The 26,410-nt window shown below is 42.6% G+C and overlaps 1 protein-coding gene across 9 annotated transcripts in view; it reads left to right on the forward strand.

Moving 5' to 3' along the window:
- Positions 1-26,410, forward strand: part of BMPR1B (bone morphogenetic protein receptor type 1B) — a 296,363-nt gene that overhangs the window by 17,072 nt on the left and 252,881 nt on the right. For 2 of the 9 annotated variants that reach the window (XM_072862764.1, XM_072862765.1), the window contains exon 1: positions 16,688-16,837. The exons of the other annotated variants lie outside the window; for them this stretch is intronic. The gene's annotated coding sequence lies outside the window, so the exon portion shown is untranslated. Of the gene's footprint in view, positions 1-16,687; positions 16,838-26,410 lie in introns of those variants that run through there. 9 annotated transcript variants of the gene reach the window in all.

Here is a 26,410-nt window from a genome sequence, read left to right on the forward strand (position 1 = left end):
TTTCCTCTATATTCTTCCACTGTGGAAGATGAAACTAAGGATTCAACTACTACAGTCTAGATAGCAGCACAAGACCTCATCAGCATGTACTGAGGTTTCCTGACGCAATCGTCACTGAATTTCCAAATCTGGCAAATTACTCTGTTCACTTACTGCCAAGTTGCTGACTTGCTGGGAGATTTTCCAGGACTCCTCACCTATATGACTATAAGCAAACCAAGAAAGAAGGTCTTTTACATAATATGGACAGCTTTCTGGCACAGGAGGAGGGGAAGAATGATGTACAGTCGGCAACTCAAGCTTCAGCAATAGCACTTCTTATTTTCTGGTGAGAATACTAGCTTGGTGGATCAGGCATACTAGGGAATATATTTCCAATATATGACTGACATTCTTCACTTGGTATTTCTGGTCTTATCATCTGGCTGATTTGAAATCGAGGAGGGTTTGTCTTCTGAGGTCAATGGCTCTGTACTTTGCTGGGCTAAACTCCTTGCCTCAGCAGTTTTTAAACTGTGAGGACACCCGTGACTTTGTAAACTACACACCATAACAGTACAAAAGGAAGCTACTAAGTTAAATTCGCCATGTGGCCAGATTTTCTTAGAGTATTTTTATCTGATGGCCTTGGCTTCAAGAGACATTGTTAGGCATATTAGCAGCCCCAGATTTTCCATTTACCAGATATAGCTGATATTCTTATCAAAGATCTCTTTTGTATGTATCAAAAATACTGTTTGGTCTATGTCAGAATTTTTCAATATTTTTAACATTGTTGAACCAGTCACAACCAGTCACTGTTTTTTCCGGTCACAATGAGGATCTTTTCAGAGATTATGCATATTTCAGACCAGTGCATATGAAAGTGCTTTTTGTGTTGCCCCTTTGTGGTCTTCTAGAAGTAATTCTCCACCCTTCTGGGTTGAAAACTACTTATCTGCATGTATTGCTGCACTGGGTTGGGTGTGCTCTTTTTACCAGGAATAAACAATCTCGGGGAATGAATAAGCTGTCACAAGCAGCTTTGGGAATAAAGAGCAAAGTCAGGGAAAGCGCAGAGCTATGAAGGTTCTTTTTGTCAATGCTCATATTCATGGTTCATAAAAATCTAATTCAGAATGTTAATTTACTCAAAAAAAAAAAAAAATCCATTCAGACCCTGTGCATTTGTCACTTGTGAGCCAGATGCTGACAATTCTGGTATTGTCCTATCTCACAGTCCAAGAAAAATCAACTTTTATCTCATGAAAAATTATTTTATGTACCTAAAATATTGCAGTATTTTAGGGGGAGGGGGTGTTTGTAATGCCTTGCTATATTACAGAGTTAGTACAGTAATCTGTCCCTTGAGGGTTTCATGTCCATTTTTAACAGATACAAAGAAAATAAGAGCAATGCATCTGATGCTGAGGTTATGGTGAGACAAACTTCCAAATGATAGTGAATTCAAAGTAAGGTTCCTGCCATATATTCCTTATTTGTTATCATGTTTCGATGTGAAAGACCAGAGCTCTTTTTGTCTGGGTCCTGTGCTAATGCATGCAGAGAGTCCCTCACTCAACGCATTTATCCTCTGAACAGAGAAGAGAAATGGATGGGAGGGGAAATGGAGGCACAGTAATGGGAGTGCTTTGGCCAAGCTACGCAGCAGCCACTGCTAGAGCAAGCCACAGCATCCACTTTGCCTCCCTGGAAAAACAAAGCTGCTGGCCTTCCCTGAAGCCACCACCTTTAACTTAAGCCAAGTATTTATTTAGGTTGATTTCCTTATCTGGATATTTTTATTTTATATAGCCAGGACATTCAGTGATGTGGCTGCAGAAGAGGATCAGAAAGCCTTTCTGCTTTCGTGGACAGTTCTGGTAGCAGGTGCTGGTAGCTAGGATGAGGGAGAAAGCAAAAGGGTTCCAGGGAGACCACACATTAAAACAGTTCTTTTTTTCCAGAAAAGGACAAAAGAAAATGCTGTCAGTGCTAGATTTTTAGAAATTTTTTAAAATTCTATCTTACTAAATTTTATGGCAAAATACAAACTGCATGGTCTGACCTTTTATATATTATTCATCAATGTTTTCTTACCCATTGCTCCCTAAGAAAAGCCCTATAAGTCAAATAAAGCACTTTGGCACACTGGAATTATTGATGTTCACTACAAGCAGAGAATAAAATGGGAACATTTCACAAACAGCGATGGCCTACAAAATGGCAAGAAAGGAAAATATGGGTAGCTGATCTGGGCAGATGATCCACACCCCGTTCTTGCTTCAAAATCTGTAAAAAAATCTGCCATAAAATGGCATGCCTCAGACAGGCATGTAGGAACAGCTTTTGGCGCTGTTATTAATCTAGCTTGTACAGTGTCAGGTTGGATGTCTCTGGGAGAGGTGTGAGGGTTTGAGGGGCATGAGGACATGTATGCCTGTGTGGGGAAAGACATTTCTTCCTCAGTTTTGCAAGCAACCGGACAAAACTCTGAAGCCTGAAAGCCATGAGCGTCCAGTCTACAGAAAGATGAGTAGTCTGCACAAAACAGAGACTTCTCTCACCACAAAAGGCAGGTCTTCGTACAGGCTGGAGAGATGTCTGGCCAGTCAGCCCCATACAGTTATAAAACCTGTCTGAAACGTATCCAGGTGCTCCCTATCAAAGTTTCAGGCAATGTCCTGCAATAGTCCCCGGAGCAGCGGAACCAAAAGGAAGGAGCTTCAGAGGCAGGGTGGTAGCCCAAGCTAAGCAAAGAACTGTTTTGTTTGATATTTTGCCCAGGGTTCATAACTGAAAGAAAAAGCTTTGACCTGAAAGAAACCCTGGGTGTGGTGGAAAGTGCTTCCTGGGCTGGGGGAAACAGGCGAGCCACCCTGTCAGTTGCCTCGGGCATGGATGAACAAATACGTGGTCTCTAGCTGAAAAGTGATTATGATGGGAAATACTTTGGATGGATTCATACTTAATGATTTTCAGGATTACTCAGGTGCTTTTGTTTTAAGGCTTCAGAAAAATTGTTCTTAAGGGCTGCAGGAATAATCCTATGCAATAAAAGTTGCTGATGCTTTGGGACAAGCAAAATTTTACTCAGAAGATTTAAATTTTCTAAATCCCGTAAGCACAATCTAGCATGGCAGAGTCCATTGATGAGGTGACACATCCTTTGCTGAAATGTGCAAATCCTAACAAATGAAGATAGTACAACTCGAAAGGTTCAGAAGTGAAACATCTTAATATGCTGGCAACGTGCTGGGTAGCGTACACAGCACAAGACAGTGCATGTTTGAGAGCACACGGAGGTGCGTGCACATGTGTGCATATTTTCTATTGGACAAAAGTGCAGGCTTTACATTGATGAGCATGAAGATCCCCATCAGATAGGTAGGCAGCAGATGATACTGGTCCTAATACTATGGCTGTAACGATTGTCTCCATCTTTTGTGCGGAAGACCTTTTTTCCTTCCATCAGAAAAGCTCAAGTCCTTTTCTTAGGCCAGGATGTGAGTTTTATGCACCCCCCTGATTTCTTGAGGGAAACATATGTGGGGGTTTTTTTCTTAAGTAATTCGTATTGAAATACACACCCAAATCCCTCCTCAAAAGAGTGAGAGCTTTCCAAAATAGCCTAAAACTTAATCCAGCATGAGGGAGTCTCCCCTAAATGGGAGCATTTTGGAAGGGCTGTAGTATTCCCAGGCTCTTTTGTTGCACAATACTCCTGATAAAACATGCAAGATTTTGTGATACTCACGCTCAGAAAATCCAGTGTCACACACCTCACAGAGAAGAGCACCTTGTGCGTACAGAGGAAGAAGTCTAGGCAAGATTTTGTATGGGCTTCCCAGCATGGAGGAATTTTAGTCTGTACATGCCGTACACTCTCCTCATTATTTCACAGTATAACGCTCCTTTCTTTTCACAGCCCAGCCATTTCTCTTTCAGCTGCTTGAATTCGGCATTTTCCTTTGTCCCCACAGCCGTTCCCATGTTCACAGTCTGGCTGGTACATTGATTCTTAATGCACATGCCCAGAGGACAGATGACACCCTCTTCCGAATTCCCAAAGCAGCACATCATTTAAGAGTTTCAAATCTATCTAATCTAGACTTTTCCAAATTGCCCATGTTTATAATGATTGAGCAGCACCCCTGGAAAACTTCTGCCAGTATATAACCACTAAGTTACCTGGAGAAGCTATTTTATGAGTGTTTCATCACCATTTTGGTTGTCGGTGGATGTCTGTAACAGCTGTTCTGCTCCAAACCGGCTCTGCGTGTGTGCTTCACCCAATGAGGTAAACGGGAAGTAGACGATGATTTACCTGACCAAAGGGCTGCTACCTGTTTTCCTGCCTGTCCTGCTTCCCACCTGTGGCCATCGGAATCATTTGGGATTCTGTTTATTAGGATTTCTTGTCTCCCCATCCATAGCATCTGCTCATGCTGCTTGTGCCATCTATGCTACTTGGAAGAACATGAGGATCTGATGTTCTTCAAAGTGTCTCTGATATCTTCTGAAGTATCTCTTATGAAGAGGGATGGAAGTAAGCTGTGGATGCATCCATACATTACTTTTCACAGGGAGATGAGCAATACATTTCTTAAGAGCATGCGATATGTCCTCCTCTGACATGCACACTTTCTGTATAGAATGACACTGGCTCAGAAAGTATGTTTATTTAAAATAACATCCTTTATTAGCTAGGCTATGGCTGACAACAATCTGTTCCCTGTTTTGGCCAGATTTTAAAACTTCATTGAACTCTACTGCAGGTACCCATCCCATGCTGCTGTTGTCTCACTTTGGAGACTGTGGGAGATGCTTCACGATAGCTTACATGGACCCTGTGATAGCACACAAGAAATATCATTACAGTTTGTATTTTAATCCAGGAGACAATATTAACATCTTATAAATTGTAAGCATCTGGTCCAAAGAACAAATCTAAAACATTACATTATCACTACTGGGAACTGTGAAATGAGAGTCCATTTTAAAAGTCCTCAGCAGTACTTTTTTTCTGGTAAATGTTGCCATGTTGGTAAATGGAGTGTATATTTATGGAATAGCTTTGTCTTTGAAGGGATCAGTATAACTCCGATGAAGCTCATGTCTGCAAACAGAGAATTTCATTAGGGAATTTGAAGACAGTAGTATCCATTATTATGAACAGTAATGTTTCATGGTTAGGTGGCTTTATATACGTGCTAACTGGCAATATGTGACAGTCTTTTGCTTAGCCAACTGATCCTGAGGGTAATCTCATTGTTTTCTCATGATTTAACAAGGAATTATAATCCTAACCAGTGGTAAAGTGCTTTCAAAAGTATTTGACCTTGACCAAATCACAGCTTTTAGTTTAATTTTATTTTTCATTCCCTGTAAAGGAGGGTGGATTGACCACAGAAACTGGCCATGAGTTTTGCACCTGCTATAACTCACTCTTTGGAATTTGTCTTGTGTCTTTTGTAATACACTCAGGGCTATTTATGCCAGTCTACCCAGCACAGTCTGTTCCCTTCACTGCTCCAGTATAAAGTGTCTGTTGCTTTTAAATTCCGTTACTTTCAGAACAATTTAATAGAATACATTTTCTTGAAAAGAAAAAGAGAGGAAGTCAACAGTGTCTTGTATTAACTTGTTTTTACTCCAGTTATAGTTGGAGAAGCTGCCTGTGGACTGTGTCCTCAGCTTTCCCCAGGGCAAATTAAGGGACATAACTTGACCCTGGGACCTTGAGAGAGTCTCAACTTTCGTTGTTTGCATTTATGGCATGTAGTTTTCATGTGCAAAATAATAAATTGGGGAATGAGTTCCAGTCTTGCAGTAATCTTGTGAGCTTTCCACCTGTTACCAATCTGGCAGCTCTCTGTCGAGGCTGGAGCATGCTAATGAGCCTTAATTGCCCAGAGAGGCCCCACCTGGGACCCCCCCCCCCACACATCCTACCTAGGTGACTGGGGCTCCACTTAAGGTCAGGTCTGAACAACAGCTCCTTCCTTCTGAGCACACCTTTCTCCAACCCTTGTCTCCAGCCCCGTCTCATACTGCTCCTGGCTCGCCCCTTGCCATGTCCAGGGCCATCGAAGAACCTGGCTCTGCCCATTGTGTTCAGGTACTGTGGGGGGATGGGGTCCTGGTGGGTGAGGGCATGGCTAGTGCTGGGTTGCCCTCAGCTCCCTGCTGCGTTGAGCAGCCTGTACCCTGAGGCTTGCTGTTCCCTGGCACTATAGTCTTGCAGCTCAGCATCCTTCATTGTGGTGGGGCAAGGATGAGATAGAGCATAACTGAAGAGTAACTAAAAGCAATTTGTGCTCTAGGGAGTCTGTTTGCCCACCTGGTGAGCATGTGTGTGGATGTGGCCCAGCCTACTGGTCCTTCATCTGGGCTTTCCATGGGTAATGTGGGCAATTTTACACTAGGGAGTTTGTATAAAAGTAGTGTTTGTCTCGTATGTTGGTGTATGGTATGTGAAAATTTTAAAAGATAATTCTGAAGTGCAGTCCCTTTGCTTCTGTCTGCTGTTCTCCGTATTCATTAGTTTGGGGTGGAAGAGGAGGGAGGGAAAGGCTAGCTGGGGAACTCGCCACCTCCAGTCTTGGTCACAGACTGAGAGAGTGAACGGGTTTTTGACTGTGCTGAGGTCAGCTGAGTGGGTAAATGCTGATTAATGTGGCTTCTTGTCAGAAACATGATGGCACAATGACTTAGCACAAACTAGCTAGACCTCAAAATTCCTGAATATGTGAATTGGGAAGTCAGGATACAAATCTGGAATGGGATTTGACTGCCTACTCCTGTCTTTTTGGTCAAACGGAACTTTGATCCCTGTTTCAAAATACCCCAAAGACAGTGTTTTGTGTTCTAGACATACAGTCTTGGCATGCTGCTTCCCTGAGTAAAAATGAAGTTAACCTCACCCGAGCATCCCCTCTGTGCAGCTCTTGCATCTTTACTTACTGCCCCATGCACCTTTAAAATCCTAATGGCTGGTCATATTTCTGTATTCAGAAGAGTACAGACTGTTAGACATGTACTGTTGGCTCGTTTCTTGCTTGGTGGGTTTGTTTTTTTTTTATTTCCTTGCCACAACATTGTTCTTTCTTACATACACTTTTTACTTTATGTTTTCTTTCACCTGGAATCTAAAGGCTTTTGATTCATATTTGCTCTTTGCCTTTGGTGTATGGAAAAAGCTTAAGACATACTTGGCTCTAATAGTTGCACAAATCTAAACACTAGTAAGGAATAGAAATATTTGAAACTAAGCCCATCCTGGTGTATTTAAGGGTTTTGGTTACTAACAGCCATGGATTGCAAAAAAACCTCATTACCTGCATTGTGTTACTAGATCTTAAAAGAATAGAATCAGCAGTAGTTTACATGCTTGCTGGGTGACACTGGGTGTTAAGCAGGAGAGAAAGCTGAGGTTTGCTTCCAAAGGATTCTTGGGAAGTGACTTTGAAACACGGCTTAAAGGGTAATTGCTTTTCCATCATAAAATTTTTAAAGGAGAGTGATTTTCCAGGTGTTTGATAAACACTTGGTTAAGTAATATGTCTAAAGTCAAATGCTCAATGAAAACCTGTGTTCGGAAAATAACAATTGCAAAGAGAGAGGAAAAAAACCCAGCTACTCCAATGGTGTAGCACCTCACCCAGAAAGAATGTAAGGGGCTGTAATCAGAGAGTTATAGGGGTCCAGCACTTACCCATTGCTGACTGCATCCAGAGGGGAGCTGAGATGCAATAGCAACCACTTTAAATTTTATGGCTGAGATATTAATGGATTATTGTATTTTTTCTTTCTTTAACACTTTCACAAAAATAATTTCAAATTGCAAAATGTTTGTAGTTTTCCCCAGTCTGGAGAGAAAAAAGCCAAAGCCAAATACACTTTGGATAAATAAGGCCATATTTTTATAATGCTTTTTCTATAATGTGCCACTACCTTTAAATGGTATCTCAAAGGAGTAGTAGTATTCCTATGTCATGATAGTTATAAGTACGGGAGGAATGCTGGTGCTTTAATAATAGGAGAGTTCTTCATCTTCCATTCAAATGACTGTTTTGGTTGTGGGTTTTTTTTTTCTTTCAAATAATGGTTTGGGTTTTCTCCCCCTTTTTCCAAAAAATAAAATGAATCCAACTATGTATGTGCTACCTCTGCATTTACAACCGGATGTATCTGCATTCTCTAAAACTTGGAAGGGTTAACACTGAACAAAGATCTGTGAAAAAAGGTGTGGTGTTTTTGTGTAAAAGAAAATGGGATACTGTGGTTGCAGGGTAGAAGAAAAATTTTTTTCTCCAGTGCACCTTCCCAAATCTTAGTTTCATCCCACAAGTATATCCATTTTCAGCAGTAAAATTAAAGTCTGTAGGAGTCAGTGAAGGACACAGCTAAGCCAACAGGGCAATCTTTCTTGTTTTCCACATTTGCATCTGCTGAGCTTTACCTCTTGTGATCAGTGCTTTCTGCGCTCAGTATGAATGTGTCCACCGAGGCATACGTGTGCCAGCCCTCTGCACCGCTTCCCTTCCACTTGAATCCCCCAAACGGGGTTTCAGTGGGGCTTGGACACTGCCCTCAACCTCCCATCAGTTACCTAAACCGTACCAGGGCCACTCCAGCATGACAGCTTATGGGCCAAAAAGGGCTGAGCAGGAAGGGATTTGTAGGCTGTGTTTCTGTATGGTAAAACACGTTCCGGAACTGGCAGGTACTGATGCTCTACAGGATAATTGCTTTTTCACCTTGGGAGCGGGAAGTAAAATATAGAGATCTCGTATATTTTATCTTTGTGATGGATGGTGATAAAAGGGATGGTGCCTCCTGTCTTGCTACTTTTGATTGTTATTATAATAACAGTAATAGGAAAAGGTTTAAAGGGGGATTTCTGTAATTCTAATGCAGGAATGGCTGTATTTCACTAGCAGCAGTTCCTTCTCTGTATTATCCTCCTGTGAATGCAGAATACCACTTAAATGCTTACAGGTAGCTTGTGTGTGTGTTTATCAGTGTTGATAACTAAGCCTTCATAAACTTTTCATCTGCTTAAACAAAATATTCTATTTTATATCAGATTTGGGCAATGCCACCATGTTGTTAGCAGGGGAAGAGAGAATTGTGTTTCCCTGATGTGTCTTGTTTTACCCAAAACCCATGGGGAAGGCACTAGACCATCACTTCCTGCAGGAGAGTATATGGTCGTTAGGGCCTGGAGAAAGCTGCTCAGGGTAAAATAGGTTGCTCAGAACAAAGGAGAGCAGAGGATGAAGGCAGCCAGACCTAAGAGCATGCAAGGAAACAATTTGTTGCTGGAAAAATAGTTCCTAGAGCGGCAGCTCCTCCCCTCTTGCTCTGCTCTGTTTCCAGTGCAGCATCATGATATGCAGTGATACAGTTAGCTGGGTCCTCCACGCGTGGTTTGAGATGCCTGTGCCCTGCTGATCCACTGAAAAACAGATTAGCGCCAGCTTTCATTAACAGGGACTGCCAACATTTACGTGCAGCAAGTGCATGCCGATCTGCAACTTTTATCTGCTAAGACATATTTGGGGCTCTGGGGGAGTTTTACTCTTGACATCTTGGCAGCTTGAGGAGACCATTTTCAGTTTCATCATATTCTTATTATGAAATAAGAGCCATCTATTATAAGTGGCTTTATAGCTAAGCACTACACTGGGAATTAAAAAAAAAATCCCACTTTATTTTCCACCAGGCAAATGCCCTGCTTTTTTTTTGGCCTGGGTCTCAGAACACAGCAGGAAAATAACTGTAATCCAGGTTCTGTGTAGCGTCTTCTTGCTTCTTACAGTGTGTGGATAATTTCACTGGTTCTCCTAATTCTTATCTATACCAACAACTATAACGTAGCTTGTGGTATCCAATTGCTCTGTGGTCCTAGATTTGAAGAAATTTTTTAGCTTGCATTTACCAAAAGCCATGCTATTTCAGCTTCCCCACTTATGTCTGTCAGTAAAACCCGTAAACCCAAGCAGCGTCCTAACAATATGGCTGGGACATGTGTTCCCATTTCCAGCAGCCTTTGTAAAGGACATAATACCATATGGGTACCTGTGTCTGAGCTGCAGCATGTTCGGAGAAGAGTGCTTGGGGGGATAAAAGACACTAGTGTGAAGCTCAGGATCTCTCTCATGAGAAGTCTGGGGTACGATAGGGAAACTTGCCCTGGCTCCTCTTGAAATCGTTCTGTTGCTGTGTACGGAGTAACTGGATTGACTGGGCCAGGGAAGGAAAGACGGGCTCTCCAACCTCTGGTTGAGGGCTTCAGTCGGAGAGCAAAGGGTCCTTTCTCAAATGATTTTTTTTATCTCTTACTGTAATTGGATATTGGAAATTACATGTAAGTGGTGATTTTTTTTTTTTTTTTGCTTGCTTCTTTAATAGTATTTACCTCTGGGTTGTTTGGTTACCATTTTTTATGACTGAAAATTGGTTTTAAAGTTTTCTCTTTCCTCCTAATAGCATTATGAAGATTTAAGTTATTTTATTGTGATATTTCTCTTTATTTTAGAAGAGAAACTGTAATAGCAGGATTTGGCCCAAATGACTAGCTTCCCAAAGCTTCAATACACAGCTCATCTCCCATAGCCAGCGTCTGTAGAGGGGTATATACAATGATGAATAATTTAAGTCTGAGTAGTGTGGAGGCATGGTGGGGATGTGGTGGGTGATTCCTGGATACATAAGCAGTTTAAAATGTTTTCTTGCCAAGAAATTTCTGGTTTTTTTATAATGATCTTAAGACAAAGAACCTTTCTTATTTTCTGGACACTGTATCCATTGGGTTTCACCTGATGCAGTGCTCTGTCATTAACTCATCAAAAGGCTGACTCCTTGGAGCCTCATCAGGAGAAAGCCAGGATACTAAACCACTGGAAATCATCTCTGCATTGCAAAGGAGAGAAGCGGTCCAATGGATTATGTGACATGGCAGATCTTGAAAGCATAGCACGTCAAGGAAGGAAGGAGTGCCATAAATGCAAGGGTATTTGGCTGTTATTTTTAGAGTTGTTTGACTGACAGATCACCATGAAACAGTGATGTGTATGGGGAGAGGTCATGAAATAGTTCTGGAGATGGTTATAGTCTGATGTAACTCCAGTGTGATGACAATTGCCTGGCTCTTAGTGGTGTTTTATCCCTGACATGCAATGTTCTACATGTCAGCTTTCTTTTGTTTTCCATGGCTTGTTTCTCTTTGCTTTCCACACCATACAACAGTGAGCAAATGAAAAGGATCCTTTTGTGAGATAATGAATGTCTTTTGTGTTTTTACATGTTCTCCTTTGGGTATAGAAGAAATGCACTGTATGGTTGGCCCTGTGGTTGGCAAAATGGGTATCCACAAATAAACGGACACCTAATTTAAAACAAAGTAAGACCTTGCTCCTTTCCCCTGGGAGAATGTAACAGCCTCTCAGCATGGGACGTCTTTGCAGTGGGTGGGTCACTGGTGCAGAAGTCAGTCTTTTTCTTAGTTCCGTTTTCCAGATCAAGCCTGACACGTAGAAAAGGCAAAACATGTCCAAAGGAAGATCTCAATAAAGAAATGTACCTTTTTCTATGCAGGCTCTGCTGGCTTTGTCACCACTTCTACCAGTGTCTCCTCTCCAGGTGGTAGTTGTATAGCTCCCTGGATAAAAGTAAAATAGCTTAAACAGTTTTGCTCCAAGAACTTCCTATTGCTGCTTCAAGATCGAGCCCCTGTCCTTGTTTTGATGTCTTGAGGAATACCTAGATCTTTTGCTGTCATTCTGCAAAAGCTCAAGTTTCATCCCCTGTGAGAACACAGCTGCATTCAGGGAGAACTGCTGTTGTTACTGCATTACACTGGTCAGTTTATGCTCTCCAGAAAGCCCATCCCTTTTCAAGGGTTTAAATCCACGAGGAAATTCCACTAATATCAAATAACATCACAGCATAGGAAGAATAAGAATATTTCTAGATACGCACCCTATATAGAAATAACAAACAGTAAATATAAAAGTCATACTTATTATGTGAGTCCTAAATTAAGGAGTTGCAAGAGGAAGAAAATGCATAAAGTATACTCCATAGTAGTGAAACAGAATTGATATTATAAAAGAATGATGACAGACTTGCTTTTAATTAAAATAACACCTGTTGGATTAAGTTTCAAAGAAGTGATCAAAGAAAATGCTGTAGCACAAAACGAGGCACACAGTAAGTGTTTAGTAGATCAAAACATTTTAAAATGTTTCGGAGAAGCATGAGATGTAAAAGGGGGAAAAAAATCTGGGATTATGTTGGGATTATACTGAAACTTGACTAAAGGACCAGCACTCCTGAACAAATAACATTACATTAAACTAATTAGAGTTCAGAATATGAAATTGTTAAAGTTTGCTGTCTCAGCTGTTTCTTTAAACTGGAAAAGGGATTAATCCATATTGTAAAAATAGTTAGTGGTTCAGAGGGCAGAAGCTATAAAATACTGCTGAAGGTTGGAAAAACAATAACAAAATCCACAAAAAAGTGGAGCGAGAAGTCCCAGCCTGCGGAGTCCTTTGGCAAGTGAAGAGCTGTTTGTGCGAGTCTGTTCAGTGGACCCGGGTGCGCTGCTGCTATCAGCAAGGCGGTATGTGTATGTGGGTGTGGGTGCTTTGGGATGTACCCTAAATCCAGGATATTTTGTCTGCAGTTTAAGACTGAACAGTTTAACTGAAGTTAAAAGCTTTACAGGCAACAGATTTATTTTTAATCAGAGGGCGTTCTTCCCCGCTGCTATTGTCCTAGAGACAGTCATTTGTTTTTATTCTTTTAAATTTCCTGTAAAGACTTCTGCACTGTAAACTTTCTTATTTAGTAAAGATGTCTAGCGTTCAGTTCTGATGGCTTTCAAGCCCCATTTAAATCAATAAGGATTGCAAATGCCAGAAATTCGTAAGGAGAGGACTCCAGCACATTGAAACTTGCGGAGGATGTTATGGCTGGCTGCTGGCTCCTCTTGCTGGTGAAAGATGCTGAGGCAGGCAGCCAGCTGCTCTCCCCAGAAGGGAGTTAGTCCCTGGATCTCAGTTTGGGAACGGCTGTCTTAAATAATTTGGTTCAAATATAGTGCCTTTTATGTTCTTTCCAATTCTCTGTCCCTCTTGCAGTTACCATTTCACATGGGATGCATGTATCCTTTCTTCTTGTTCCTTTCCTTTTATCGAGATGGGCTGTCAGTGTTTTATTCCCATTGTAATACACACTCAAACACACATATGTACATGTGCATCTTATGGCAGAGTGAGGTAACAAGAAGTACATTTGACCCTGAGCTTCTAGGGTTTGCACAGCAAATACGAAATGAGACTGTGCTGCATCTAAATAAGCATAACTTGAGTCTGCAGATAACATTTGGATCCACTCTTGGCCATTAAAATGTGTTTTACTTGGTTTTTTAAATAAGCATACTACAAGAGACATTGGGTAGGTGATCAGTATACCTGATAAACAAAAGCATTTTTGACAAAGTGTATGTGGCAATTATCTCTTTCCTAAGTCATTTTCCAGTTGGCTGATAGAGCTTTTTGATATTCTGTTTATCACAGTTTAAGGGCTGATTTGAAAATCACAGCACTGTAGTACAGACACTATACTCCAGCAAACAGATGGCAGGGAACCATCAGCTATAAGCCGTGAATAAACAAAGACAAATGAAGTTTAGTATTGAGTTTTGAAGAATAGCTGTAATAGTGTTATAGAATTGTAAGAAAGCCATGAAATATTGTATCATCCTGCCTGTACAGTAAAGAACAAATACTATTTAATCTGGCATGATAATACCATTTCTTGCTGCATTACCGAAACCTGCGACTTTGGTACGGTAGGAAAATCATAATGTCTGATCAACAGTTAGGAAAATGGGAATAAATTGGTTGCATGTGATGTTTTTCCTTTGCGAAATACATAGGGCCACCGAATGACAAACAGACTTGGTGAAGTTGTTTACCGAGGAAAAGCAATGCATAAAGCGCAGAGCCATGGAGCTCTTCACAAGACAGAAAGAGAATACTACTGTTTTGGAAAGAGATCGAGCATTCGCTTCTAGAATAGAAAGGATTATGTTGTCTTTTCTAAACATAGACAAAAGGTGAAGAGATCACACAATATTTGTTTTTCCGCCGGATGGTTTATTTGTATGTGTTTGGGGGGGGATTCTCCTCCACTGACAACACAAAGTATCTGAAGGAATGGCAGAGGAGTAGTGCAGCGCTCAATACTTTGAGGTCAGGAAGGTGAAAGCATGCTGAAAACTTTGCCAGGAGGCTTAAACATTTTTGTGGTTTCATCTGTTTACCTTAGCAGTGATAGAAGATTTAGACAGTTGCCCAACAACCTCAGTGTCCTGTTTGGAAATACATCTACTTTTCATTATCATCACTGGGAGCTCAATATTTTGAGCGTTTTCATTCGAGTGTTGTAATCAAGGTCTGATGTAATTAGGAGTTAAAGAATGGTGGCTGAAGTAATCTATCTAGAAAAGATTAGCTGGAGGTTGTGGAGAGAAGGGGAAACTGTCATGCTTTCATTAGATCTCAGTGTAGGACTGAATAGTTTCGGTGGCTGCTGATTCATCGCAGCTCGGAAGGGCGTGCATTTTCGAAGACTTGCCGTATGTTTTCAAGGGGATTGATAAACAACTCGCTCCTTTTGGGCTGCGCGCTGGCGTTGGAGCACTTTAGCACAAATCCTTGATTCTCACATACTCAATAGATATTTAATTATTTTTGTGCTTCACAGGCAACCACGCTTTTCAATCTGTTTGGCAGCGTGAAGCAAAGGTGTTCATAATACCGCTTTTCTCACTGCCAACTGTTTCATTTTATGGCACTCTTTAATTCAGTTACACCTTCCTTTTGTTCCCTTTCTATTTATTTTTATGTCTTCTCTTCCCTTTCATCCCTCTCTTTATTACTTCCTGAGGGTGGTTTTTTTTCTCTTTGAGTTTGCTGTTTTCTAGGTTTCTCTTGCCAGTACAGCATGGGGTAGTTATTCAGCTGTTTTCTAGAACAGCCAGTACTTCTGTTTGTCCCAGTCTTCTCTTGTTTGTCTGCAGGAGGCAAACAGAAGAGGGAAACCAATTAAAAAGTGAAGTATCTCTGCTGAGAGGGAAACCTTAGGCTTACAATAGACAATATACCTGTGTTATAATGAGCTGTGCCTAGGATACAGGCCAAAACCAGCGCGGAGCATGAAGTGCACAAGGACAACTTGCATACACAGATTTCACAGAATAGCAGTCCAGAAATCTTGCTGGAACAAGCTTTCCCCTAGTTTTTTTCAGCACTTTGAAATTTGCCTTACCTGGTAGTATGTCTTTCTCCACTTCTGCCTCTAGTATTGACTGAGGTACATGTAAAGTAAAAAACCCCATGCCTACAGTGGTGGAGAGAGTATAGGTTTGGGCTTAAGACAGAGGGAGATGCAGTGGGAGAAGCTCTCCTTTGGAGCTAGTTTGTGCTCTCCTCCCTGTAGTTGCCCCCAAATACTGATGCAATCTTCTGCAAATTAGATGTTCTGAGTCAAAGGGGGGTAGACTAGCTTCTGTGTGTGTGACTGTAACAATATATATCAACCTCCTTGGAAAGTGAGGGAGAGTATTGACTCCTCTTGAGTGTGAGAAACTGAAATTATATGAAGTTAGGGTAACTTGTTTCTGCACCACCAGGGAGTGTGGCTCAGTAGATTTGCCATCTGAAGCAGCTGGTGCTGAGGACCTGGTGCTCAGGCCAATGCGTTCGAACTGGCTGCAGCCTTGCCTTGTGCATGGGATGCCTGTTGGCCCCAAAGGGCGTTAGGTGCGCTCCCAGGATGTGTTTCCTGGCTTACTGCTTGTGGTCTGTGCACTGAGGCCACTCCATGACTCCTTCAAAGTGCGCTCCTGATGCACACTAAAATGCTAATGTAGTCATACCTCAAGTATTCCCATTTTAAATTCACCTTTTTCTTAGTAGTCACAAATGTTAACATGTGTTATAACGGAGTAAATCGTGCTCACGGACTTCTAATAGGATAACCTGAACTGCTGATCAGTTATTTTCTTTAATCAATCGTGGAAAAGAGGGAAGCAGTCATAAAATAATTCTGAGATTGAAAACCCTGGGCTGAATTTGCTGTTGTGCCGGTAAGTTAGCACGGGACAGTGCCGCACTGCTTGTGCGATGTAGTGCAAGTTACAGCAGGGGCATCCGCGCTGGGGCCGTGGTGCAGCCCACGCTTTGCAGTGAATTATTGCTGACGCTATATGACACATTGGCGATTCATTTTTCAATTGGCCGTTCCCACGCTGTCCGCCTTATCTCAGTTGTTAACTCGGTCCCGGCAGTGCACTGCCTCGCTTCTCCTCAGCCGCCCGGTCCCTCCAGCCAAGAGCGAGCAGGCTTGGCCGGCTGAGCGGGAGGACGCGCTGGCCGGTTCCCTGGCGGGAGATTAATGGGTGCGGGTGAGCAGCGCGTTAAGCCCCGTCCCTGGGGCTCGGCAGGCCCCGGCGGGGTGACCGAGGGTCCCCTCAGGTGGCGGCGGGGGCCGGGGAGGCGGCGGGGCGGCAGCTCCGCTCCGGCCGCCCGCGGGGGGGCGGGAGGAGGCGGCGGCAGCAGCTAATCCTCCGCTGGCTGGCCGGGCGTGCGATCACTAGTGGGAGCTGGAGAGGGCGAGAGGAGGGGAGAAGAAACCCCAAACCGCCCCAAGCCCGAGTACAGAGGCTGCGAGCCGGGCGGGAAGGGGGTGTGTGCGGGCGGCAGGCGGGGAGCGAGCGCGGCGGGAGAGGCGGCCCCGGAGAGGGCAGCCCCGCGGAGCCCGCCAGCCTCCGCAGCCGGTAAGGACGCCGGGGCCGGGCGGGGAGCGGGGAGGCGGCGGCTGGCGGCCGGGCACCTGCGCGGCTGGAGCCGCCCCGGGGCGGAGGGGGGTCCCGGGGAGCTGTCGTGCCCGCCCGGCGGCAGCGGCCGGCCAGCGCCCCGCACCGCGGCCGTGCCCCGAGGCAGCCTCGGGCGGCCCCGGCTTCGTGCCCGCCCGAGCGAGGGGAGCGGCCCCGGAGCTGACGGGCGCCTTCCAGCCCGAACCTGGGGCTCTGCTTGCCCCGGCGGGGCTGCTCGGCAGCGGGCTGGCTTCCCGTCCCACGCGTGGCATCGGGCACTTGCTGTAGGCTGTTCCTGACTTGCTGCGGCGGAGTATGTTCCGTGCCCCCGCTGGGAGCCTGGCAGGAGGCTGTTGGACCCTCTCTCTTCGGTCACATGCTGCGTGTTGATGCCATCTCGTTACTTGCACGCCAGCCGCTGGCGACCAGTCTTCAGTGCTCCCGAAATGCGCTTTTAAATCAAAACGTCAGTTTGCCAAGGTACGTCTGGCTTTGTGACTGAAGGTGGTGGAGGACTCTGGATCTCTGGGAAGCTGTAATCTCTGGCACGGTGGTGCGGGACTGTTAACTGAGGGGCTTTGTCGCCCGTGATGGACTGACGCGAACTCTGATTTACCAGTCAGATCATAGCGCTCGATTGTTTTGGTGACACTCTTCGGAAACATAGCGTTTGGCTACTTGGTTTAAGAACGTGATGAATATAAATTACAGAAAATGTCACTCTTTAGGCGGCTCTTGTGGATGAAACCAGAGGTCTGTCTAGCGTCCTGGGTCTGACGCCGCAAAAAGCGGTGCCTGGGGGGGGTAAAAATAAGGCAGGCGTGTAAGGAGAATTCCCCAGAAGGCGCGCTCAGCATGCGGTCGTTTGCAGCTTGGATGCTTCCAGAGGGAGAGCTGGTGTCTGTATAGCTGTCGCTGATCTTTCCCTTCCATGAACTGGTCTGGCTGCCCCTTGACCCTGTGTAAGCTTTTAGCATCTGCAACATGCTGTGGCAAGGAGTTTCATAGCTTTAACTTTACGTGATGTCAAACACCACACCCTCTTATTTTGAACCTTCGTTTGATAGCACTTATGTCTTACATAGAGACCGTGTAGGACGGGTCCCTGTTCCTTTCTGTCCCATTCATGCTTTTATAAACTTCCAGTGTTTCCTCTGTCATCTCCTTTTGAAGCTGAAAAGTTCTCTTCTGCTTCATTTAAATTTACATTAAGAGAAGGGAAACGACTACAGCCATCATTATTTTCTGAGAATGGATCATTTTGAATGACAATTAGAACGACTTCAATTGAAGTTAGGATGTTAAAAGCTACAGTCTCTGGGAGTAACTCATGGAGGCAGTGTACATTAATTTGACAGAGTGGCTACTATGTGATTGCCTACAGGGGACAAAATCGCCTCTGTCCGATGACTAGTGAGAAGCTTACGGCACCACTTACTCCTGCTTTCTTTTTCTGGCAAAGGCTGCATACCCAGGAAGTGAATTTCTTTCAGAAGTCTCTAAAAGTAACTAAAAAACCAAAGCGGCGTTTTACTTTTAGAGTAATATGATGAATTCATAATCTACTTGTAAGTAGATTCTCTGATTCACGTGTTGAAATTTTGCATTATGAAACAGTTTTGCAGTCATTTCAAAATAAGGAATCCATCACAGTAAATACAACCTAAGGGCCTTGACTGTCTTCCTGCAACCTACTGCCCTGCTTGGCTTCAGCTGAGCTGCTCTTGATTGACACTTGTGCAATCAGGAAAAAAACCTCAGGCCTTTGGGGTGGTTGTATCTGTACCTGTCTACATTTGTGTGTGTGTGTGCATCCCTGACCTGGCAGTCCTTCCTGGGGGTCACTATACTGAATGCTCTGGCTTCAAGTTAGCACTTAAGTGCACGCTTAACTTTAAAATGGACCCGCTTGTATCCTTAATTGGTGTACTTGTGTAATTAAAGTGATGCATGTGCTGGGGTCTTTGCTGCCAGACACTCGGTGAGGCCAGAGCACTCGGTGCTTTGCAGAATCAAGCCCTCAGGTCTTGAAACTCTCTTTAAAAGAGCTTTGGTTGGTAATGATGTAAACTGACAGATTCACAAAGGCTGTTCCCAGAGTCTTGTCTTTCTTGCCTGTTTCTGTCATTCTTCTCTGTGTATTGTTTCCTAGAAAACAAGAGCTTCAATATGTAAGACATAATATCTGTTGCCAGGTGCAAGGAAACAATGAGAGGAAGTCTGATGCTCAGGTGGGAAATGATGTGTTACTCCTCCCAAGAAATAAGATTAACCTTTTTTTTTTATGAATGTTTATGAGCTGCTCTGTTTCTTAACCGCTGATTGCTTGCTGTTGACTACAAAGCACTTACCTAGACTGTGAATCCCGTGGGGAAGGGAATGCTTTGCTTTGTCTTATGAACACAATACCTGATGCACTGTGCTGGGGGGAGGGAAGAGGTATCTCTTGGTCCAGCCTAAACACTGCTGCTAACAACAGCCATTGCAAAGTAGTTTAGAGCCTTCGGAGTATGGGATAAACCAGAAAAGTGTGTCTCAAACTTGACAGGTATTTTCTTCTGACTGTAGGGTAGTTGCAAGGATAGAATAGCATATAAAGCAACATGGTTATCTTGGTTGTCATTACTCAAGAAGTTGGTGAGGATTTATAGGTGTATCAGTATTTGACTCATACGTGCTAAAATGATCTAGATCATTATGCTGTAAACACTGCAAATATTGAACAGAAACAAATTAATTAGATTGGTGGTACCCTGTAAAACAAACTATAAAATATATCTTGGACTTATTACTATTTGGATTTTTCTTCCTTTTTAGAAGATATGAGCTCCTATTTATAAATTGTCTTGAACAAACTGAAAATGATGCTGCTGATAGGCAAAATTTGGAGGAAACCGATTAGAAAATGCTGCAGTTTGGTCTAAAGTTTGCATGGGCCAAACTGGTTTCTGCACTAGCGCATGTTTCAGAGCGGGTTTGCTTCTGATGAGTGCTTTCCTCTTGCTGTTGTAGCTGGTTGAGGTAGCAAAAACGTAACAAGGTTTATATGATAAGGTTTTCAAAAAGTCTCTAAATTGTAACATTCTGTGACATCTATGAATTGTATCATGCTTTACATCAACAACCTTGTTCTTTTGAGTGCATGAAAGGAGGAAAAGTTTGTCTATCACAGCTTCCATAAGGGCTGGACTTTATTATTTTTTTTTGCAATAAGGAAATTATTTTGAGGTAACTAAAATACTTTATAAAGTAGTGTTTGATTATATTATACTGGCTTTTTCATGCATTACATTACTGAGTTTACTTTTCTCTGCTTAAAACCTCAACACCTCATCAAGCTGTAAAAACATATCCTATGTGATCAATTATTCTTTATGATCAGTTCACGCTGCGCTGTGTGCGCACACCCAGGTGTGCGTGCTTACGCAGACAGTGCACACAGAGGCGCGTGTACCTGCATGCCTCTGGTATACAGGCAATGTGTTTTAATTGCTCTGGTACGCAGAATGTGCTGCAGGATTTTGATAAGAAGCAAAACCCAAGGAAAGCTCTTTTCTTAGGCGTTGCATCTCAAGGCTGGAGTCCCTGCTAGCCAAGCAGCAAGTCCCTGCTCGAGCCTTTCTCTTCACAGCATCACTAGCAGAGGCTGTATTCTCAGCCCAGCTGCCTGCTTTTCTGCCACTTGTCAGAGTGAATATCTTTTTAGGCCTCCAAACCTATGTCAAATTTGGTTATAATTGGCCAATAGGCTCAAAACTTATTAGAGAGGGTCTGGCAGATGTGTTTATCTGCAGATAAGCAAGTCTAAACATTTCCTTGGGAAAGTAGGCTGATGGAGTTATTTTCTGTTTGAGTCTGGATGTAAAGCAAGTCCTCATCTAGTGGTGCAGCAGCCAGCTGGGAGGGCATTTTCTTAGAAGTTTTGATTATGATTTTGAGGCCTGTATAGCTGGTATTAGGGGTCATCTGTGGTGGCTGCAGGACTGCAGATACAGGTCCACAGAGCTGGCAGAGTTTGAGGAAATGGGCACAAACCACTGCATGTAATGAAGAGACTGGGGTAGCGATGTGGGCGTGCGGAGAGCATCAGTGAGCGCAGGTTTCCCTTTTACATGTTCCAGAAAGTTTTTCCAGCAGTGAGTGAACTGTAGTATGCAGGGACCTGCATGTACACAGGTCTGAAAGTTCCTTCCCCTGAAACTGATTTTGTTACGCATGGAAAGTTAATTCAGTGCTAAAGTCAAAATACATTGCTACAAACCTCTACGCTTTGATGTCATTAAGCTTTGGCTGTAGTTTCACAGACCAGGATGAATAAAGACAGGTATTTAAAATGTTCATTCTTTAAAACTACCACTTATTTCCTAATGCAAACATAACTGTTGCTGTTTTGCTGAAACAAAAGCAAATATTGTTTGGTGTTCAGAAGAATTTCACGTGTGAAGTCTAAAAAACAAAATGGGTTATATATAAGAGATATCTATAAAACAGCCACTTAAAAGTTTTTAAAAGGTTAAGTTATTCAAGACTTATTCCCTGAAGCTACAAATGTATTTGCTCATGCATAATTTCACTGAGGAATACTTATGAGAAAAAAATTGTGCACTTGCAGGTTTGTAGAATCAAGAGCGTAATTAGCTCTAGGTTAATTCCCCCTGCCCTTCCTAATTAAAAACACACAGGTCAATTAAGGATCAAATGAGACTTTACCTTTGTGATTATCTTCCTTGGCAGAAATAGCTGTTCTGATAAATATTTCAATTTTGTTATAATCTGACCTTTTTTCCAACTTGCTTTCCTTTATCCTTACCAGTTTTGGCTAAGGAAAAATAGTTGTATTTAAAACAGCCTATGAAAACGTGAAATGCTGAAGTACGTATATTGGGAACATGTTTATTTTAGGGTGGAAAAAAAACCCATGGTGGGCGAAATAATAGATTTATTCGCCTTGGATTGATAATGTGTATATGAACAGGGTTTGGCTAGTTTGTTTTTATCTCTAAGTACACAAATACAGCTTTATTTGTAACCACATAGTCAAATACAATTTTCTTGTGTCTGCCAATTTCTCTCTTCCCTGTTAGAAGTGATGATGAAATGACATCCACAAGTGTGCATATGGAATACAGTGCAGAGGGCATAGGTATTCTTACAGGCTAAATCTTTTATAGTCAGATTTGCTTCAGAGCCTGTTGATTGTAGGCTCTGTACGTATGTGAGAAGATTTGGACAAGGCAAACAAATTCTTGCTTCTGTGCCAGATGTATTGCAAAGTCAGGACAGTGTAATGGAGATAAGGTTAATTAGCTATTTGCATTTGCTACTGAAGTTGGATGAACAGTTTTTTTCCTAACAGGGAATTTCTCTTCGGGCATAACTATCTGGTAGGGTTTGTTAAAATGAATATAGCTAGACTTTTGTAGCCTGCAGAAATACAATTAAGTGTGTGCAAGCATTGTAGACTTCTTTTATTCAGAGGCAAGTCTTGTAGGGTCTTGTCTTACTGGAGAATCGAAGCGGAGAAACCCTTTGAGCTGAGCAGGGTCCTGTTGCTTCAGGGAGATGCCATAGGATCGATCCCCAAAGCCTCTGTATCTCAGTTTCTGTCAGTGGGGTGCAGACACATGTACCCCTTCTCAAATGTTTTGAGACCCTGGGTCAAGAATGAGGTTGAGTCCAAGCTGCTGCCATTGATGGACAGAATGAGGCTTTAGTTACTCAAAGACTGCTTTGCACTTTCATCTTTAAAAATATTAATGTGTATTGTCTCCTTCCTTTATTCACAAGCGTTCCTAGGCAGGCATTCAGGGCTACTATGTTCAGCACCTTGCAATGATTGTGAATGTGAAACTTTGAATCTGTGTTGTGTTTAGGGTTTAGAATACTAGTATAATTTCTGTTTGGGAGATGGTAAGAAGTGCTTTGACTTAACATTGCTGGTGTGATTTCTGTGTTCAAACTACAGTCCACCTAGCTCAGTGGTTTTCATGGGACACCCATCACTGTTGCATGAAGTGAGCTTCTTATGGCAGGAAACATTCTTCCCACAGATATTAATCTCCTTTTTCAAGTTTGCCTCGGTACAGATGTAATAGCTTTACTATAGCTGAAGAGCAAAACCATTTTCCTCTAGAGTTTTGGTATTAATTGGAAATGGATGGTAAACTCTGGGGGGTTATCTAGGAGTTAACTCTCTTTACATAGGGCAAGTAAGATATGCTTGCCAGCGGTACGTGAGCAGCCATGGCATCACACAGATGCATATTTGTATTTTATGGAAGGAATGGGATTTTTTTTTTCCTGACAGCCGTTAGAGCAGCAGGCAGATCCATATTTGTGCATTTGAAGAGGAGGATGAGTACAGTTTTAACTTGAAGCTAATTTAATTTTTCTCTGATAACCACACACCACAACAGTTTAGGCTTGTCTGTTTCCCTTGTGCTTCCACAAGCAGGTCGGACACCCCCCTCCCCCCCCAATAATTGTTTACAACAGGGATTACGCAGCATTGTTGGGCTGTTCAGTGTAATAGGGATGCTGCTGATTGAGGACCTGCAGAAATCAATAGTTTACTCCAATTAAAAATGAAAGAAAATAAAGATAACCTTTATAACTTCTTTACTCAGAAATCCATTGACGGGGGTAATCAATCTTCTCTAACTAAATTATGGAATTTTTGAGGACTGTTTAATTTTGAGTGAAGTTTGCTCTCCTGACAAGAACTGATATGTGATCTGAACGACACACATGCTGTGTTTTGAACTTGTGGAATTTTATTATGACTTGCTCTTTTTAAGGTTTCATGGAATTTATTGGTTGAGAATTAGTGCTTTAATTTTTTTTAAAAAAGCAAAGCAACACAAAGAATAATTTCTAGTCCTCTTGGTTGTAAAGTTTATTCTTATTTTTTGAGGCTTGAATCTTGAGTTGTTTGACTGTGTGTGTGCATAATACCATCAGATTTACTTAACTTGGAGCTTAATTTGTGCATAAATGTTTTGCTAGCTTTCTGCAAAAGAGTAGATTTCATACTTTGTGCAGAACTAAATTTTTCTGATTCATCTTGCCAGTTTAGGCAACGTGACTTGGAATGGTGTGAAGAAATGAGAGCCTGTCAAAAGGGTTTGATCTATTTTTATGCTGCCCTTCTGCTCTCAAATGCTGCACATATATTTGAAATTATTAGTCCCAATGTCCTTTCTTTCCTTAGTAGCATTTCAGCTGTTTCTATAAACCATTCTTGGCATTTTTTTTCTCTTATGCAAATTTAATAAAAACTAGAACTGTGTGACTCTACTTTTGTAAATGCGTGTATTCTTACAGGTTTAATCATTGAAGCTAAATCTTTAGAAGTCGGTGGTGCCTTTGCGTACAGGCAGGAGTTGTCTTACATGTATTAAAATACCTTTTGAAGTGTTTTTTATGCAAGTAATACTTAAATACTGGACTTGGCTCAAGGTGAAAAGTAAACTGTAAATAGTCTGATTGACCAAAAGCAGTGCTGTTAAGGATAAATTAATGATTTGAAGGCTGAGTTCAGCTCTTAGAAGTGCTTTGCCATAAAATTAAGGACCTAAATGGGCAGTCGCTTTGGGAACTGTTGGAGCATTTGAGGAGCTGCAGTGCCTAGCTGCTCTTGTTATCCTTCTTGCTGGAAAAATAGGGTCCTCGGCACTCTCAGCAGGTGGTGGGAATGTGCCTGGTCTGCATCAGTGCAAAGGCACCTTCCCTGTTCTGTCTCTTCCCCAGCCGTGATGTGAGAGAACCTCACTCGCTGTCCTCAAGCAAAGTGAGGCAATCCTCCTGTGAAGTGTGTCTTGGCTTAGCTGGCTAGCACTGAAATGAACAGTTGAAGATGCTGTCTTTCTCAGAAATTAATTTCTTTTCCCTGTGACTCCAGAATAATCAATACTCTCAAATGGTACTTGACAGATGTCAAAGGCTAGAGATGGAGAGGTTTTGATTTTTTTTTTGCGTGTGCGCAACTAATGTCCTAAAGAATACCTGGGTTTTTTTTTAATTGGAAATAGCGGATGGCGGTACCCATGAGGTAGGGTAGAGGAGATCCAAACACAGTGATACCAGCAGAGGTCCTGTAAAGTTATTGCATTTGGTTTTGGTCTTGTGAATAGTCTAACGGATGGTAATGGTGTAACATGCAGAGCTTAACAAGTTACCAGTAGGTACACTGGTGCTAGGGGCTCAGATCCCTGCTAGACTGAGTGAACAAATGCAGCCTCAGTACCGTGACACAAATCCTGTGAGTTGTCGGCCAAAGGAGAGTTCTGTCAGCCTAACCCTGGGGAGAGAAAGCACAGGAAAGTTTGCAGAGGAAGGTCAGGACTTCTACTGCTTCTGCTCCTCACATTGGCTGAGGACAGAAGGGACAGGTTACTTCAGGCAGTAGCTGTCTGTATGTTCTGTTAATGGTTAGAGATCATAGTGAACATCGGAAAGGATTATAATAAAATCCTTGAAGGATGCGCACTGCAATTCCTGTTTTCATTCCAGGCTCTGGTGTTGACCCTTTCATTTAGTCTGCACTTTAAAGTGTAGATGTCACAGCTATAATGCAGACATCATGTAATGAACAGTATGGATCTTTTTTTATCTGCATGGGTTATTTCACTTAAACCACTATGGGCTGAAATAGTAAAATCATGCCTAAATTGGCCTGTCGGTCCGGGGGAGCGAGGGAATCTGTCCTTTAAATGGCATTACTGTCCCAGGGAGCAGTTGCAAACCCAGATAGTCCTTTCTGGGTGACGGCTGGCTGATCATCACTGGTTTGGTAGTTTCTTGGCTTGATTTCCAAGCGTGCGTGTGCATCTCTGGTGCTTGCTAACTTCTTTGGGCAGTATGAGTAGTCAACACCTTTAAAACTGAAATAATTACCTTTCGTATTTTGCTTGTGTACTGCAAGTTTTAATTCGGATTTGCAAGGCCTTTGAACTATCCCAGGTGATGATCTGTCTTTTCAGAGAAAGCACATGAAAAATCGGCTGTAATATGGCGCTTTCTAACAGATGTTGATCCAGTTACCTGTTCTCTCTAGATGCAAGAATGGACTACGCAGTGGCTTTTCTTTTTGTGGGGACTGGAAATGATCACAGAAAGGTTGCTAGCAGCTTTAAACTCCCTCTTAAACTGCTTGCAGTCTGTAAGCCGTATCGTCAAATAAGGAGAGGTGGTGGGGAATGAATAATAAATGAATGTCAAGAGTTGTGAGAAACTTTCTGCACAGAACAACCTTTTCTGAATCTCACTATCCCTTCCGTATTTTCCCTGAAGTATATAAGGTGAAGCGTCAGACCAGGGGCTGTATTCTTGAAAGGGCCCGTATCTGAGAGAAGGTAATTAGGGTGATTTTTATCCCACCGTGAGGCACTGCCAAGCGTATGGCACGGACAGATCTACGCACTAATCTTTGGTGAATGAGGAAGGAAACCGTACGATGGTGGTGGCAGTACTGTGTGGTTTTGGGGGGATGGGGATACAGCTCTGGGCCACAGCACAAGGGATACATGTGTGAAG

The sequence above is a fragment of the Ciconia boyciana genome, chromosome 5, assembly GCF_034638445.1.
Source record: "Ciconia boyciana chromosome 5, ASM3463844v1, whole genome shotgun sequence".
NCBI lineage: Eukaryota > Metazoa > Chordata > Aves > Ciconiiformes > Ciconiidae > Ciconia > Ciconia boyciana.